Consider the following 18,990-nt stretch of genomic DNA (forward strand, 5'->3'; position numbering starts at 1 on the left):
ACGCTAACACATCACCAAACTGGGGACAACTCACCCAGTCCAACAAGGAGCATACAAGTGTGTGTGGTCCAATCATCGATGAATTAAGCTTTTTACAAGGCATTCTATCTGATATCCTAAATGAGATATTGAAAACCGTAAGAAGGCAACAGCATCTACTATGGATACTCCAGAGGGGTATACTTGTGATCAACCACAAACAATAGTCAATCAACTTAGAAACTAAGTAAACACCACATGCAACATCCCTTGTACTCTGCCTATGACCCTGAGAACGATTGATTAGGCCCTGCCATCCCCACATTTGCCCCTGCAATGATTACGGATGTATGCAAGCCTAAAATCCAAGTTCATACTAAAATACAAAAGAAACATGCTAGAAAGGCAAGAAGGAACCCCGGCCGGACCGTGCAGAATGGAGAACGTAGTGATAACTTGTACTTCATCTTTACTGTCAAGCAGAAACATCAAGATACTCTAGCAACAATCACTGCAATGATCCAGTGACAAGTCAGCCATTGATCTTGAGCTGCTGGATAAAACAGGGTTAACGTTGATCGCCCAGATTCATCTGAAACATCACAAGTAACTTAAGGTAGGTTAGGAACTGTGCAGGAGGCCCACTCACTAAAAGTTGACCTACCGTGCAAGCAGCTCCTGTAATGATCCCTTCAACAGATATGGAACTTGAGTCGCCAGATACAGGGGCCAAAAATGATATTCTTGGATACACATGAAACAGAGCAAACAACCTTCGGTAGGTCAGGCACAGTGTAGGCCCAGCCAATCAACGCTGCTTCACACGGCCAGACTCAGCAAGCAGACAAGATGGACAAGCATTCCTGTCACTATATGAGAAAGAACAGTTCCGACAGGATCGTGTCTGTAAATAGGGGCTTTGGGCCTTCTTATAGGATAACAATGGTCTCTTCAAGCAAGTGTAGAACTAATGGGAACAAATACACTGAAAGTAAACCACAGCCAGATCGTATTATCGAATTCGCTCATTCCCTCTCGGAAGGTAGCTCCACGGAAATGGCACAGGTGGAACATCAAGAGTATCTCTATACGCAATAGGATAATGTTAAAGTTAACACCCAAAATTCAGGGAGAGCAAATAACATAATGCAATTACAAAACATCAATTTTTCTTCAGACTCCAGCATCTGCTCTCGGGATATTGACAGTAACTCTCAACAACTTGTTTTAACACCACAATATGTGTCACAAGGTCAGCAGGACATATTAAACAGAGCAAACATGAGGTTCCTTGCTGTGATACCTAAATAGCAGCATATTAAATCAACAGATCTCAAATCAGTCAGATTTCTGCCAAATAAGGATAATAGCCACATGGAGAAAACCTAAACTATAAGGAGATCAGAGGAGATAGCCCTCCTAGTTAACCCCTTGCATGCTTGTGACGGAACCGTTCCGTCACAAGCCTCGGGTGAGCTGTGCTTGTGACGGAACGGTTCCGTCACGGCCCGCTCGCCGCGCCTGCGCTGACTAAATAATGGGCGGGCGGGTTCGTGACGGAACCGTTCCGTCACAAGCACAGCTCACCCGCGAGCCGCGACGGAGTGGTTCCGTCACAAGCAGTGAACCGCTGCGCGGCCGCCCCGCCCCCTTAGCGCTGTGGCGGCATAGCCGCCGCAGCGAAGGGGTTAATAGCACATGTCAACAGTTCAAATCATGAGGTACACTTCTTTCAAAACCCAAAAAACAGCGCTATCCATCTCTCTAGTTAACCTTGCCCCAAAGTCTAATCACCAGCCTAGGTCCCTGTAGGAAGGTAGATCCTGACTATGGTTGCCCCCAACTTTTTGCCCTGTGTTTTAGCTGGTTTTTGACATAGTTGGCCTGGGACCCTGCCAATCAGGACCCCAGGCCCACTGCTCTCTCTCTAAAATGGATTCCATGTACCCTAGGTACATATCCAATTGGTACTGGGCCACCTTATCAGACCCTATAACTCAGGGCATAGGTGTACCCAGGGCCTACCAGGGGCTGCAGCATGTATTATGCCACCCCTGGCTGGCCATCTAAATCTGACACAACTGGCTGCACGACAGCTGGGGCAAGGTGGTGTAATCACCCTTTGCTTTAGATATAGTATACCTATATCTAACCCTAAAATGGACACAGATTCCTATCAGTCACTCCTATGGCAGGCCTTGACAATCCTGAAGGCAGAGTGCTTGGAATCGTGTGAGATTGTGCTCTGGCATGAGCTGAGCCCGTTTGCAGCTTGCGGAACCAAGTCCTAATAGCTGTTCCATAATAACGCATACCATATACTCTTAAGTGCATTATAATCCTCGCGGTTATATGCCAACTCTGGTATCGCTTTATCAAAACATGTCGACTAACTTTTGCTTTTACTAGCCTCCATAGACTTTGTCCCGCATCCCTCGTGAGAGTGCACACTCTGCACCCGAGTCCCCTAGGCCTCCTGCTAGTAATCTGAAGGTTCAGTAGGCCAGTCCTAGCGATTCCAAACCCTATGAGATTAGTACTTACCTGCTAGTAATTTCGCATTCCACTTTTGTAGTATATGGTTTTCCGTGCCCCTCGGGCATTTGTGTAAATTGTGCAACTTAAAGTATTTTCGTAAGAGTTTTGTTGTGTGCTTAGTACCCTGTCCTCATAAAGAGTACAGGGCTGTTGTGATCTAAATAAATACACTGTTTATTTTCATAACACTTGTGTGGTGTCCTTTCACTTGGTGTTCAAGGGGTATATGCAGTGCTTAATTTGTGCCGGTGCTTTCCGGTGCTAAGCACCGGCACTTATTTCTCAGGGTCGGTTCCTCATGTGATGTTGGATTATTACATTTATTTGGGTCTCCCTGGTGAGCAGCTGATAATCGCATGTGACTGTCCCTGTGTGCTCAAATATTTCAAATTGGACACAGTTTAAATGTCCCAGTACTTTATTTTGTCGAACATGGAACTTGAGAAGCACAACCCAGACCGTGAAATGCTGCGAACTTTGTATAGTCTGTTTTTAAACCATGCCTGCTGAATCTGGCCAACTGATTGCCCAGGTCTGCTAAGACGAGAGTGGAAATTTCTTTCCCGTCAAATGTAGTTCAGGATAGGTGCTGGGTCCATGCTAGGCATTGAGAGTGCGCAGGAAATCCGGTGCGTAGCTGTTGGAGTTTAAGGTTGTCCTGCCCAGTGCGAGCTCCGGCAATATTATATTGTGGCCACTGACTATCCGGTCGCATGGTAGGGGCACTAACGTCAATGATCCCTAAGGGGGCCACCTGGCAATAAGGCCTGGACAGCAGCATTACTGAGGTTGTTGTGAAGGCAGCTTGCAGAACCATGCCCAGACCTGGCTCCGCCATTGCTGCACCGAGGAGACGTGCCCCATCACAGGGCACCCCAGCTGTGTGCGGAACGCATGAATCAGGAAGATAATTACACCTCAGGGTGAGGCGAGTCTGTCCCCAGTTTGTTTTCACCAGTGGCCCTACCCACCTTCCATTCTACGCAGCTGCAGTGTTATCTGCCACAGAAGACTCAAGCAGCAGCACGTCACACAGCAGGCCAGCCACAGGCAGCAAGTAATGATTGTGTAACTTGCTAGAAGTAAGTAGTGTGATAAATTATTGTCAAGCAAGTAATGGAAGGTCAGATGTACTTTACTACGAAATGTGCAGCCTGTGGTACTAGTAACATGACTCTCACTAGTTCAGTCTGCAAATATAGGGGCAGCCTGGTCCCTGTTGCTAAAGGCGTGACCCTCCTCTGGTAATCAACCATGTGCATTTATGGTGCATATGTGTTAGAGAACAAAAACGCATCTTAATGTGATAAAGTCTTAAAAAGATAAAACTATCTGGGCCTGCAAACCCTTGACCCTGTCTACAGTCGTCGCCCCCCTACGCCGCATAGCTCCACCTGTGTGTCCCCTGGCCTGCAGCTACTGCCATAGAAGTGCGAGCGAGCTCTTTGCACTCGTTATGCCCCTCTCTTCTCTCAGCCTTATTGTAGTATTGCTGTATTGTTTCCTTATTGTATTGTAGCCAGTAGTGGGTTTGTTAGTAGATGTCTGTCCTTATTTTGGTTTGCACTGTGATTCCTGTTGTTCTCCCCTTTTGCCTTCTGTACCCCACTCTACCTTTTCCCCGCCCACTGTATCCCCTGCGGCCCCGCCCCCCTGCTCGCCCATTTGCCGCCCGCTCCCACCTCCCAGCTGCTCCTCCCTCTCAACTCCCCTTATATGGCGGCAGAAGGCAAGCCCGTCTGCGCCCATCCGAGCCTGGACCTCGCCCATCGCCACAACCCTGGCCCCCGCGAACGCCACAACACCCGTCCGTGCTACGATGCCAGCACCCTCTTAGCACTCAACACCGGTCGATCACACACCTGCTTCCTGACTGCCCCGAAGCACACCAAAGGACCCTTCTCCTGCCAGAACTGCAGCTTCACCAGCATCTGACCCATGACTCCACCCATAGTGAAAAACGCAACCACTTCAGATGCATTCTGCTCAACACCCGCTCCACCCACAAAAACGCCATAGAACTCTGGGACCTACTCGACTCAACCCCCCAAAAGTCACCTTCCTGACAGACACCTGGATGAACCCCTCCTTGTCTCCTGACATCACCATAGCCATCCCAGACGGCTACAAGATCACCCACAGGCCTGGGACGACTCCTGGTGGCCAACCGCACTGGGAACATCACCAACACCCACCGACCATGCACGCAACCTGGGGTTCATCCTTGACTCTACTCTCTCCATGACAAAGCAAGTCAACGCCACCTCGTCCTCCTGCTTCATCACCCTTCGCATGCTCCACAAGATCTATAGGTGGATCCCCACTGAAACAAGAAAAACTGTCACCCAGGCCCTCGTCAGCAGCAGGCTGGACTACGGAAACGCCATCCATGCAGGAGCCTCAGCCAAACTTCTGAAACAACTTCAACGCTTGATCCTCAACATCCCGTGCCACAGCCACATCACACCCCACCTGAGAGACCTGCACTGGCTTACCATCAACAAGATGATCACGTTCAAGCTCCTCACCCACGCACACAAGGCACTCCACAACACCAGACCGGCATACCTCAACAAACGACTCACCTTCAACACCCCCAAACGCCAGCTCTGCTCTGCCGACCTCACCCTCGTCCTCGCCCTCGCCACAGTCCTCGCATCCGAAGAGCAACCTCCAGCGGCAAATCGTCCTCCAACCTCGCCACCAAGACCTGGAACACCCTCCCCATCCTCATGCAGCAGACCCGGGACCTGCTAACCTTCAGGAGACTACTCAAGATCTGGCAATTCGAGCAGTAGCAGAATCCCCCCCAGCACCTTGAGACCCTCGCAGGTTAGGGGTGCGCTCTACAAATGTTCTGATTGAATGATTGATTGATTGAGCTGTTGGTCTTGCAGGGGCAAACAAGTCTACTCTGTGTGGCATGTGCAAGTGATGTGAAAACAATGGCGCAGCCTTACAGTCTGCTCTTGCCAGGGGGAAAAAGTTAATATTCAGAATATACACCTAACTGGGACGTGAAGGAGCCACATGTTCTCTCTGTAGCGTCACTGGGCTAGGGCCCCTAATTTATTTGTCAATTTTGGTTACAAAAAATGTAAATGCAAAGGGCAAACATTACAACAAGTTGCTTCACATTACCATAAAAGAGGTACTTGAGCTCTTCATTCTTAAAAACGCCTATATTCTGTAAGACTTGAGAACATTCGCACGGAAAACAATCTTTCCTGACACATTGGACTTTTAACTTAAGGGTGTTAGGTAGAGCTGCTCTTCACCCCATGTGTGAATCTTGACAGTATTTGAAGTGCCAAACCAATGAAGAATCGGGGCTGTGGCACAAAGTGAGGTGGTGGCATTTATATCGCCTCCTTGCACTTTGAGTTCCTCACAAACACTGCGCTTTGTTTCAAAGGCAGGACCCGCCATCCTTTGATATGCATTGCCTAAATGTAGTGGTTTATGTGAGAGAGGTGAGTGCAATGGGTGCATGACTCAGCTTCTCAACTGTGATCTTGAAAAAATTGTGGCTTTGGCATTGCTTCGCCTCCTCTCATTAACTGCTTTTCACTTTCTCATCTTTCCATTCCACTCTCCCTTTATACGCTCTCCGTTGTCTGCTCTTCTCCCTTTGCCTTTCTCCTCTTTCCACGTTTCATTTTCATTGTCTTCCTTTCCAATCTTAAACTCCTAATCTCTGCTTTTCCCATTTCTCTTCACATTCTATGTCTACCTTTGCATCTACCAATGCCCTCTGACCTGTCCTCCTACCTAACTCTCCCTTTAATGTTTTTCTTTCTTACATATATCTCTTCATATGCACTCCAGCAATCTGTGTTTGAACTCTGGGTCATATATTTAAATCTTGGTGTGGCTATTCAGTCTTTCGTTTTTCTGAGGTTGATAAAATGAGTGCCTTTGAGTTGAATAACCTTTTCAATTTGATGTCAAGGCCCCCTCAGGTGTATATGTGCTGTACAACCATACTTGGTGTGTTTCAAGGACATAGAATTGCATTTTAATATTTTGTTTTAAAATTTCTTTGCATTATTACACTGTCATTATTCCCTAACGGCTACATGCATCCTTGTAAGGTTTTGCGATTCCTTATTTGCAATTTTTAGGGAATCGCAAATAAGGAATCGCAAAATGGGATGCATTAATTTATTCGCATAATTTTTGCGATTCGGTGAAAATCGCAATTTTTACCGAATCGCAAAGATTATGCGAATTCTAAATTGCAATTTCGCAATTCCCATTCATTCCTATGGGCCAAAAGGCCCATAGGAATCAATGGGAAGGCATTGACATTTTGCGAATTTCTATTAGCGATTCGCAAAATGTTAATGCATTCCATGGGTGCAAATGACCACCCCCTGCACCCCTGAAATGCATTTTTAAGTGCATGTTACACATACATGTCCTAAGGACATGTGTGTCTGTAACATTACAGTGTTTAAAATCTAATTTTGAGCATTTTAAAACTTTTTTGCAAATTACCACGAGGTTCAACCTCGTGGTAATTTGCACCCCCTAATTGCAAATTCGCAATTTAAAAAGCAATCATGCATTGCTTTTAAGGAATCGCAAATTTGTGATTCCTTAAAAGCAATCGTATTTTGGGAATTCGCTAAAAATAGCGATTTTCACTGAAATGTTTGATGCATACAAAAAAGATATTTAGAAATCGCAAACAGCCGAATTTACCGATTCGCACCGTTTGCGACTCCTAAATACCTTGATGCATGTGGCCCTAAGTCCCTTCCTTAACTCATTACCTTTCATACTCGTATCCATTCCCCTGACCTCCCTATTTTCCTTCATCCAATCTTTTTCTTTCCCATTTTCTCTTCAACAGCTTCTCCAGCTATGACTTCTTTCTTCTTTCTGTTCTTGCTTCCTTACATCCTCATTTATTCACAGCCTAACTCCTTTAGTGCATTTCTTCCTTCTTCCTCCATTCGTTCCTCACTTTCATTTTTTCTGCTTCTTTAATGTCTTCCTGTCTTATCCAAACCCCTTCCTTCTGCTTTTCTTCATTTTTTCTTTCTTCTTTTCATCTATCACACATTGTTCACTTAATTTCTCCTACAATATCTTCATTTCTTCCTTTCACATTGTTTTCTTATTTCCTTCTTCATTGATCCATTACTTATATATTTGCACACTCCAGTACTCCCCATCCTACTTACATTTGTTGCTGCCTTCTATCATGTATTCCTTCATCCATCCTGTAGGAAGGTGGATATCTGACTATGGTTACCCCCAAACTTTTTGCCTGGTGTTTAGCTGGTTTTTGACTTAGTTGGCCTGGGATCCTGCTATTCAGGGCCCCAGGCTGATTGCTCTCTCCTTAAAATGGACTCCATGTACCTTAGGTGCATAACACAATTGGAATTGGTTCACCTTATAGGCCCCTGTAACAGTGTACCATAGGTACCCAGGGCATAGGTGTAGCCAAGGCCTACCAGGGGCTGCAGCATGTATTGTGCCACCCCTGGCCTGGCCTCCATATTTGACACAACTGGCTGATCACTCAGCTGGGGTAAGTTGGTGTAATCACCTCTTGCTTAGGTACAGTATGCCTGTGCCTAACCCTAAACTGGACACATATGTTCCTATCAGCCACTCCTATGGAAGGCCTCATCAATCCTGGAGGCAGAGTGCTTTGAAATATGTGAGATGGTGCTCTAGCATGAGCTGAGCCTGTCTGCAGCTGTCGGGAACCACTCCCTAAGCTGTTCCGGGATATTGCCATACCATATACTCTTAAGTGCATTATAATCCTCGCGGTTAAATGCTATCTTTGGTTTGGCTTTATCAAAACATCTCGAGTAAGGTGTCATACGAATTGGAATACTATCCCCTTGCCAATTCTGGCGACGGGGATAGCATTCCACCCTTCTAGAGGGACACGACATGTGTGTAGCCTTAACCCCAGTTAAAGTTAAACAGAGCCTCAGCATCACATAATGGATGCTGCCACCACAGACACGAGTCTGGCCTCCTGCTGCTGACCGAAACTCGGCAGATGGTGGCCTGGACAAAGGGTTTCCTGCCTGGGGAGGTGCGAGCACCACCCCAGACAGGGTTTTGTGTATTGGGTAGGAAAGGGCTGAATAGAATCAGACATGCCCGGGGCACACAAGGTGTCCCCGTGCATAGGCCAGTCCAAACCGGTCCTGGGACTTTTCAGACCCAGGCTTGGCGCGGAACTGGACAAAGGAAAGGGGGTGTAACCGCCCCCCTTCCTGGTCCCACCCATAGGGAGGGACCTAGCAGGAGATCCACCCCTCAGATTGGGAATAAGAGTGGGAGCAGTGCCATTGCACAGTAGATCATCCTGAATCAACTTAAAACTAAGAAGACGACTGGACTTCGACATTCTGCTGCACAGAAGGCTGAAGAAGAATCTCCCTTGTGGCCTAGGAGTGGCCACCCTGTGAACACAGGTACCAACCAGCAACTCGACGTCTGCTTTGCCGCCGCCTCCCGCCGGAGCCCGAGCCCAGAGCCCGACAAGAACCAGACTCCCAGACCTCTCAGAGCCCGATCCACAGTCCCTACAAAGAAGGGACCCATGGAGGCACCGAGTGACGTGGGACCGGACCTCTTGGAAGACACTCAAAAAGCTGACTGCGCAGCTTCTGAGGCATCCTCGACGTTGTGCTTTGGGGACTGAGAACCCCCACCACCAAGCAACCCTTGTACCGAAGATCAGCCCTCCAGCATCTCCACGATCTGCGTGGGGCCCTTTTGCATTGTGCCACTCGACGCACCATCCCAGCCACTAGCCACGTGGTCAGCGGCCATCTTGGCGACGAAACCGATGAATTACCCAGCAGGTCTGGTTGCTCCAGACCTACCCAAGCTCCTGTAAAAAGGAGCATCCGCTCTGACCTTGCTGGTCCGAGTGTTAAGCATCTTTCAACTTCTGCGTGGCTTGCATTTGCCAAGGCCTGTTTGCTCCGATCAGATCGCCGACACCGCCAGCAGCGAGAAGCCTGCGTGGGACAGCTCGTGACCGACTTCTGGACGTCCTCGACCCCGGGTGTCCACGTGGCTGCAGAGAGAAGCTACCCGACAACGCCTGTTTGCACCCGACATCGCCTGGTTCCAATCTGGTTCCACGGTAGTCATTGGCTAGTGACTTTGAACACTGTCCCCTCTGCTTTCAGGTCTTCACAACTACAGATCCACCCTTGGATCCACCGGAACTCTTCACCTCGAGCCGCCTGCAGCATCTTCAGCTCCAAGCACCATCGACCAGCGTGACGAAACCCGACACTACTTCGACCCTGTGCACCCGCTTCCTGTGGGTGAGGTAACTCAGCTCCGCCGGTGCTCCTGCACTGGTACACATCTCAAGGGCCTGTGTCTTAAGTTTCAGCTCCCTAGGTCACTCGGAAGGTTCCTAACTTTCTAACTTTGTACTTTTTACGCACCATAGACTTTGCATTGGAAAGTGCGTGCACTTTGAACACTGCACCCGAGTCCCGTGGGCCTTTCCCGACTTAATCATTGCCAGTCTCGAATAGCTCCAGCGATTCCCAAGGCCCTAGGCCTGTTCCCTTTCCTATTGGTATCTCTTATACCACTTTCTTAGTATATGGTTTAGGTGGCCCCTAGGGCTCATCCATATTGTGCAACTTTTGTGTATTTTAAACTGTCTTGTGATTTAACTCTTGTGCTTCTGTGCTCATAAAGAGTCCAGGGGATTTTATAGTTAATAAATCAATATATATTTTCAATATATATCTGTGTGGTGTCCCTTTCATTTGGTATTCAAGGGGGTTGTGTATGGTATAACAGCTGGCTTCACATGCCTTTCAGAGTTTAGCCTAAGACTGCTTTGTCCACGTTACCACTAGGATAACTGGTCTACAAGGTTGAATTACAACCATCATCATAAGGGTTGCTTGGCATGGTACAAAGTTATCACTAAGAATTAGTGAGCATTATATACCAGGCCAACTTCTCACACATCCTATCCCTTTTTAACCAGCACAATACAAGCACATTCTCTTTAGTTTGCAAAGCTGCATCAAGTGACCTTTACTAAAGCTGCATTTTGAGATGAACACATATTCTCTCATTTGAGTTCACTTTGAGTTGTTTTCATAGACTTTCCATAGGTTATATGAGGTTGTATTGATTTGTAGAGCACACTAATCACCCAAGAGGGTAGCCAGGATCTTGGGCAGGTGTGTATGTGTGAGGTCCCTGAGCCGCTTGTATGAAGAGCCATGTCTTCAGCTTCTTGCTGAACTCAAGGAGTGATGTGTTAATGATTGTGGAAGTTGGTGGAGCCAATTAAGGAAGTGGGTGGAGCAGTAGAAGTGGACGGAGCCGGGGAAGTGGGTGTGGCCTTCTAAAAAATGTGAGCACCTGCATTTAATATTTTACAAATTAAGCACTGGGTATATGTGATGGTATAACAGCTGGCTTAACACGCCCTCTAGAGTTTAGCCCGAAGACTGCTCGTATCCATGCTACTAGGATAGCTGGTCTATAAGGTTGACTTACAACCAATCATCAATAAGGGTTGTTTGGACTGATACAAAGTGCTCACTAGAATAGTGAACATTATATATCAGGCCAACTTCTCACAGTCCCTACCCGGTATATTCGGTTATACAGCATACTCGTGGTTCAACAGGAATAACCACGAAATCGAAGAAACAAGTAACTGATGAAATTCGAGAACAACGGCGCTGGATAGCATCTGCCTTAAATGCCCCAAGGAAGGACAACCAATTTGCAGAAGATATTTCTCAGAATTCTTTCCTGGAACAACGCTGGAGCAAAGTGCAACCTAACAAATGGTGCACTACCAGCAAACTGGGAAAAATACAAAATCGTAGCCCTGTAACAAACCTGGCTGATCGATCCAATTTAATTGGCTGGTTATGTCCTTCACCATGTTGATGCAAATAAAACACATCGATTTGTGAGGTCTAGACTGGGTATTGACGTCTATGTATAAACCACATTAAGCATCGTCTCGGAGCAAATACAAATCTCCACCTCAGATCTACAGACAATTAAGCTAAGCCTCCGCTACGACCATTGGAAAACACCAATAACATTATTCAACAATTATGCGCATCCCAATGCCCATAGAAATTCTGCATTATTCAAGAAACGAATCCATGTGATAACAGAAGTAAGATTCACAAACCCCACCTGAGAAATACTAGTGACAGCTGACTTTAATATACACACACACACACCCACACCGGAAGTGCACATACACTTAGAAGCCAAAAATGTAATCTGGGCGACCAGTGGGTCTGATGGAAAAAAAACTAAACTTAAGAAAAGAACTGAGACGAGAATTTAGGAAGGACAGGAAACCTACTCCAACAACTTACACATGGGAGAAAATAATTTTTTTTAAAAGGCTTTATAAAAAACAACTCTAGGTAGATCGGAAAACAACATCTGAAGAGTTCTGGGCAAACAAACTAGTACTATAGCCTTTTGGGCAATTGTTAACGGCATTGGCAGGGAAAGAACAATAAAAAGCTCAAGCGTTACGGAAAAAGACTGGGTAGCACATTTGATGAAGATATTTGCTAATCAAAAATGTTCCTCAGAGTAAAAGTCAAACAATGATGTTCGGGCAAAAGACACAGTTACATCAACAACATGTAGGATGTCACTCGTCCCAGTAGTCCTACACTGCACCCAGCAAAAGTAGCAAATGTGATCATGGCAGGTCGATGTGATCATGGCAGGTCGAAGTGATGGGGCACCAGACCCCAATGGCATTATGCCAGCCATTTACAAGCTAGACCCAGAATATTGGGCCAGCCTCCTAACAGCACTGTATAAAGAGGTAGAGATAACTGGATTCATCCCCAGAAGTTGGAGAGGATCGATAATAAAGTCAATCTTCAAGGGAGGGGACCGATCGAACCCAGTAAATTCTAGATTAATTGCACTCATTGACTCAGAAGCAAAATACTACGTCTCATTAGTCCTGAAGGACACGGTGGAGTGGTCCAACACCAACAATCTGATTCCATTCAACCAGACAGAATTTTGGAATGTCTATGGAGCCACCATACACACTAGTAGTAACAACAATTGCTGACAAATGTAAGCGCTTAAAGAAAATATTGCTTTAATGTTTCATAGAATTGAAAGACGCTTTGGATCGGGTTGATGAAGCCCTTTTGTGAGGAAAGCTAGGGCGGTGGGATCTTCAAGATAAAACCTTGCGAGCTATTGAGCAATTGTATACGTACATACTTGGACACAAATCAAGGTGGCAGACGGGACGAGGCTGTCCAGGTGAATACCTACAGTTATCGTCCTTAAACAAGGATGTGTTCTTGCGCCACACCTTTTCAATCTTTTAATGGCTAACCTATCGCCTCGGCTAGGTAAACTCATCCACCGAGACTAGGGCCATTGATCCCGATACACTTGTCTTATGCGGACAATATCATGTTGTTGAGCCATACGAGGGTGGGATTACAAAAATCAATTGAAGAATTAGGGATTATGCCAACGCAAAAAAACTAGAAATAAACAAGTTGAGATTAAAACAAAGCCCATGTAGAATGGACCCGCCCCCCACTCATGATTAAGCTAGGAGACGTTAGAAGAAGTTAGCAATTACAAATATTTGGGTCTTCACATTGACAAAAAATGTAATTTCCAGATGCATAAACAGCACATGGTAAAGAAAAGCAAGGCGCTGACAAGCACCATTTGTGTGCTTGCCAAGAAGTTAGACGGCCCTTCCGTTAAGCCATTATTAGCTATCATCACTGCAAAACTACTTCCAATGGTGGCTTATGCGGGTGTGGTTTTGCATGCAAAAAAATGTTATAATTATGGACAAATTGCAAACAAGCACCTACAAGCGAGTTTGCGGGTTTCCGCAGAGTGCCTCTGCCTCTCAGGTTCGACTGGAATTTGGGCTAACACAACAAATCATAGCAAGAAGATACCTCACTATTAATACATGGCATAAAATACGGATTAATCAAATCAGTTCTCTAGTCAAGGCTTTATGGCAGTCTCTGGTGAATGACACACTCGATCTGCAAGAAACAAATTCAATGGAAATATGGCACTTAAATTTACCGTATCCTACTTTTTGCCATGCCATTAACAAAGCAGCTAAATTACATTCCCTTATTGATGACAAGCACAAACTCCCCAATCTGTCACATGCCTGGATGGTAATACAATCTTATAACACTTTAAACCCAGCAGAATATCTCGATAGGACATATCCACCATATCTAAAAAGCAAGCTGCTGGCGATTAGACTAAGTGTTGTGCCATCTCTGACCGATCAACCTTCATGGAGACAAAGGATTAAAATCATGCGGACTATGTGGTGCCTTAAAGGAAGTCATCATACACCTGGTTTGCATATGCCCTGTCCTAAAGGAATCCCGTATTTTATTACTGAAATCCATTTTTAATGAAAGGGAGATCCAAACTGGTCATATGGCTATAATAAAAAGCCTAGATCCCATCGAGTCCAAGATCAACTGTAAACTGCTGACGTTTTTCACACTATATGGGAAACTACTTCAATGTAGTTGATCTCTTCGGGTACAGCACTAACTGTGGGAAGTCCTGATTGCTTTTTTAGGACGACTATGATATTTTGATATGTTTTTTTTTTCACAACCAATTTTATTGAGCAAATGAGCAATAAAAACGTGGCACCCCCAAGGCCGGAGACCACCACAACGATATCGGTACAATAAATCACATAGGTAGCAAATGTCCAAGCAGGTCTTAAGAATAGGCTCAGTATGAAAAACCCCCCCAACCCACCCTACCCCCCAACCCCGACCTCCCCAACACCCAAACTCCCACCCCTACCCCCCATCCACACGTGTACACATAGCAATAGAATAAAGGTGTAGGTGCAGCGCGACTGGAGCGTCGCAGACTCGGGCCAACAATGTCTTTGCCATCAAATGTCCTCCTCTCGCTCCGCTGGGGGATCCAGTGACAGACCCCGGTAGTCGGCCCATCGCTTCCAAATTTTGTAGTGTTTGCGCGGGCAGCCCCTCGCCTCAAAGATCGGCCTTTCCAGGCCCATGAAGTAGTCCAGCCCAGTTTTCCACGCAGACAGGGGGGGTCCTCACCGCCTTCCACGCCCGGGCCAGGTCCCGCTTGGCGACAACAAGCCCCAAAAGAAGCAGATGGCGCTTATATATGTTCCCACCGATGCCCTCCATGACGTGCAACAATCCCAGCCGATGGGTGCGGGGAAGGTCCCAGCCCAGGACCTCAGACAAGCAACTCCACACACCTCTCTAGAAACCAGACAGCCGACTGCACGACCACACAGTATGTATCAGGGACCCAGGCACCGTCCCACAGCGCAAACATTCCGAGGATGCAATCAACCCAGCTCTCCACAATCGTTCACAGGTATAGTAGGCCCGATGCAAGTATTTAAATTGGATGAGTCAGAGCCGTACAGCAATGGCGGTTCCACGTGGGGATTCTAGCGCCTCCCTCCAATCGTCCTCATCGAGAGGGCCAACGTCCACTTCCCATGCCGCCCGAAGAGAGTGCAGGGTAGAGGAGCAATGAATGACCAGCGTCTGGTATATCCGGGAAACCTTTCTGTCCCCCAGATCCCCCATAAACACCTTTGCCTCGACCGGGCTGAACTCCGGTAAGGAGTCTAGGTCGGCAATGCTCGGGGTGAGGGCATGGCGCAGCTGCAAGTAGCGGAAAAACTGGGACTGAGGCATCTGGAACTCTGTGCGGAGTTCCTCGAACGATTTAAGGGTAGTGCAGGACATGACCTGGCCCAGTAACGTGATACCTATTGCTTCCCAAACCTCAAAACCGGCCAGGGCCGCCAGCTCCGGGAGCAGACCATTGTGCCAGAGCGGCGTCTCGGCCGTTAACGTGCCCCACCAGCCCATGCGGCATAGGGCCTGCCTCCACACAGCAAAGACCACTCTGGTAACCGACGGCGCGACGCAGGCGAACTGAATACAGAATGGTGTGGGGTGTATTGTCACCCATAAGCGACCGTTCCAAGGCATACGCCGGGTCCCCCCTATCACTGTACCACCATTCATTAAGAATAAGCAGTTGGAAAGCTTGGTAATAGGAGAGGAGGTCAGAGGTGGCCAGGCCACCACAATAAGTAGACAAGAAGCACGTTTTCAACGCCACCCTGGCCGCACCGCCAGCCCATACAATCGACCCAGCACAGAATTGACCTGGCGAAACCACTGCGGGTCGATAGGGTACGGGAAGTTCTGAAGTTGATATAGCAGACGCGGAAGCGCCACCATTTTGAAAATGGCCGATCTTCCAAAGATGGTAAGGGGCATTCTGGACCAAGTCTTGACATCGGCCTGGACCCGTTCCCACACTGGCAGGACGCCACGACCCCAAGCCACGACGCGCGACTCCGATAGAAATATGCCAAGGTACTTCAGACCATCCGTCGCCACTCGCAGTCCCGCCGCCCAGCACCCACAGGGTCGATTTATGAAGGTTGAGTCGAAGGCCGGAGATCTCGCCAAAGACGCGCATGACCTCCAGAACCCGGGGACCCGAGCGCTGTAGGTCGTTGAGAAAGAAAAGGACATCGTCCGCATAGAGTGCGATCCTATCCACCAGGTCGTCATTCCAGACAAACCCACGTAGCTGGGCATCAGCCCGCACTCGGGACGCCAGGGGCTCCATTGCAAGGGCGAACAGGTACGGGGACAATGGGCAACCCTGCCGAGTGCCCCGACCAATTCGAAAACGCCCGGAAGTGGCCCCGGCCACTCGGACCGAGGCCGTGACGTTGGTGTATAGCAATCGCAGGTACGACAGGAACACCGGGCCAAGGTTAAGACGGGCCAATAGTGTAAACAGGTATGCCCAACTCACAGAGTCGAAGGCCCTGTCCATATCCGCCAGTAGGAGCGCCGCCTGCTCATCCCGAGCGCCCATGGCGTCAACCGCCGCCTGGGCCCGCCGAATATTATGGCGAGTAGCCCTACGGGGCATGAATCCGGCCTGGTCAGGATGGACCAGGTCTGTAATAAGGGGCAGCAGTCGGTTCGCTAAGGCCTTAGCCAGAATTTTGGCCTCGATATTTAAAAGAGAAATGGGCCAGTACGAGTCATGCCTGTCCGGCGCCCTGCCCGGTTTCAGGAAAACTACGATCTCAGCATGGCGCCAGTCGGGCGGCAGTTCCCCTTGGGCCCGTGCCGCCTCAAGCGCGCGCCTGTACTGAGGCCCCAGCTGGAGGTGGAACTTTTTGTAGAATTCGCACGGGTAGCCGCTCGGGCCCGGTGCCTTCCCTGTATTCAGCTGTCCCAGAGCCTCCCCGAGCTCCTCAGCTGTGAGCGGGACGTCTAGCGCAGTTCTAGTTTCATCAGAGACGGCCTGCGGCAGCAGGTCATCGAGATAAGCGGAAATCTCCTCCGTCTCTAGGTGATCCCGGGAGGCGTAATGCGTCTCATAATAGTGGGCAAAGCTAGCTGCAAGTATGGCCGGGTCCGTCACTACCGAACCGTCTTCCGCCGTGAGACCCGGCAACGTGAGAGGCTGGAAGGTCGCGTGACACAACCTGTGAAGCATCGTACAGGACTTGTCGCCCCATTGATAAATCCTGCTACGCGTGGCGAGCCACGCCTGCCTGGCCTCGTCATATAGGACCGAGGCGTAGGATTGCTGCGCCTGCAAGAGCTGCCGTACCGCGTCCTCGCCACCCCCATCCCGGCCACGCTGTTCCAACTCCTCCACTCTAGCGGCGGCGGCCGTAATGGCCTCCCGATGCTTCCGCCGTGCAGCTGCACACCAAGCGATATCAACGCCCCGTATCGTGGGCTTCAGTGCCTCCCATACCACCATTGCATCCACATCTCCCACAAGGTTATCACGCCAATAATTATCAATCGCTTCACGCAGGTGATGCACATACTCGGGCTGCTGTAGATGCCACGAAGACATCCGCCAACGAAACGGCTGTCGCTTTGAGGGGAGGTCTATAGTAGCCACAACTGGGGAGTGGTCAGACAGACCTCTGGGTAGTATTGCAGCGTCCCTCACACGGCTCAAACAGGCACCAGGCATAAAAAGATAGTCACGTCTCGAGAAGGAGCCATGCACCGCCGACACATACGTGAATTCACGCGCAGCAGCATGAAAGTGGCGCCACACATCGACCCAGCCCAAGCTATCCACCGTTGCATGCAGTCTAGTGTGCGCGGCTGCAGGGGAGGGATCCACAACAACAGGCACCCGTCTCTGGCGGTCCGAGCCCACATCCATAACCTCGTTCCAATCGCCCCCAACCACAGTCAACACATCCGGGATTTCATCCCATACCGTAAACAGTTTCCCAGACAGGGCCCACTGCATGGGAGGGGGGGCATAGACGCTACCAAAGACCACCGGCTCGGCACCCATCAGCCCCTTAATGAAAACATAGCGGCCCTGAGGGTCAATCCATTGCTTTTCATGCACATACGCCACCCTGCGATGAACCAATATAGCCACCCCTCGTGAGCCCCTCGTGAAGCCTGCATGGTACACTTGCTGGAAGCCGAATCTCTGGAGGCTAAGGACCTTGGAGCCCAACATATGGGTCTCCTGAAGCAACAGCACATCTACAGCCTCCCTTTTCCCCCAGCGCAACACAGCACCACGTTTGATTTTATCAAGTATCCCCCTCACATTCCACGTTACAACACGAATGGCCTTATGAGGAGGTACGATCAGCCATCATCAAAGCAGTCCCCTCCACCAGGCCCTCCACGCCACCCCGGTGCACCCCACCATCCACTCGATCTAGCAGCAATATACACGTGTGGTCCCGCCCCCCCAGCCCCAACACCCACCAGTCCACCCCCGGCCCGAACCCCCCCAAACACCAACAACAGTGCAACCCCCCCCCCCCCCTCGCCCTGCTCCCCCCACCCCTATACCTCATAGAACATTGAAGTATCTGTCGCGGCATGGAGAGACCCGGGTCCAAAACAGAGGACCCAGGGCCCGCCATACCAATGGATCCCAACACCCCGGTCATCACGCACTCACCACCCCCCCAACAACACCCACAACTCGTGAGGGTCTAAGGCCCATAGAAGCCGCCTCCCGAGCCCCACAGCGTTCCCACCAGTAGCCCCAGAGTGTCTCAGGCGTATACAGACTGGCATGAACGAAGTCCCACTACAACAGTCTCATCAGCCGATCCATCACAAAGTAGGGCAACACTTTACCAGACAGAACTAGGGTCCAGGCCCCACCAGATTTCAACTGCCAGCATCGGAATGTTCAGAGTCTCTCGTGCCACTGGTCTGCGTTGCACTAGCGGAGGCTGACCGTTTGCGCGATCTGGACCTCCGATGTGGTCCTTTCCGGTTTGGGCGATTTGTCCGCTCCGGCGACGATCCCCGGGACCCGCCCGGGTCCAGCCCCGGTTGGGCATGCGGCCTGAGTCTTACTGCCTCGTCGGTCCAACGAAAT

The 18,990-nt window shown here is 49.1% G+C and overlaps 1 protein-coding gene across 2 annotated transcripts in view; it reads right to left on the bottom strand.

The window, feature by feature from the left end:
- THAP7 (THAP domain containing 7) overlaps window positions 1–18,990 on the bottom strand; it is a 101,667-nt gene that overhangs the window by 44,605 nt on the left and 38,072 nt on the right. The window lies entirely within an intron of this gene.

The sequence above is a fragment of the Lissotriton vulgaris genome, chromosome 7, assembly GCF_964263255.1.
Source record: "Lissotriton vulgaris chromosome 7, aLisVul1.2, whole genome shotgun sequence".
Lineage (NCBI taxonomy): Eukaryota > Metazoa > Chordata > Amphibia > Caudata > Salamandridae > Lissotriton > Lissotriton vulgaris.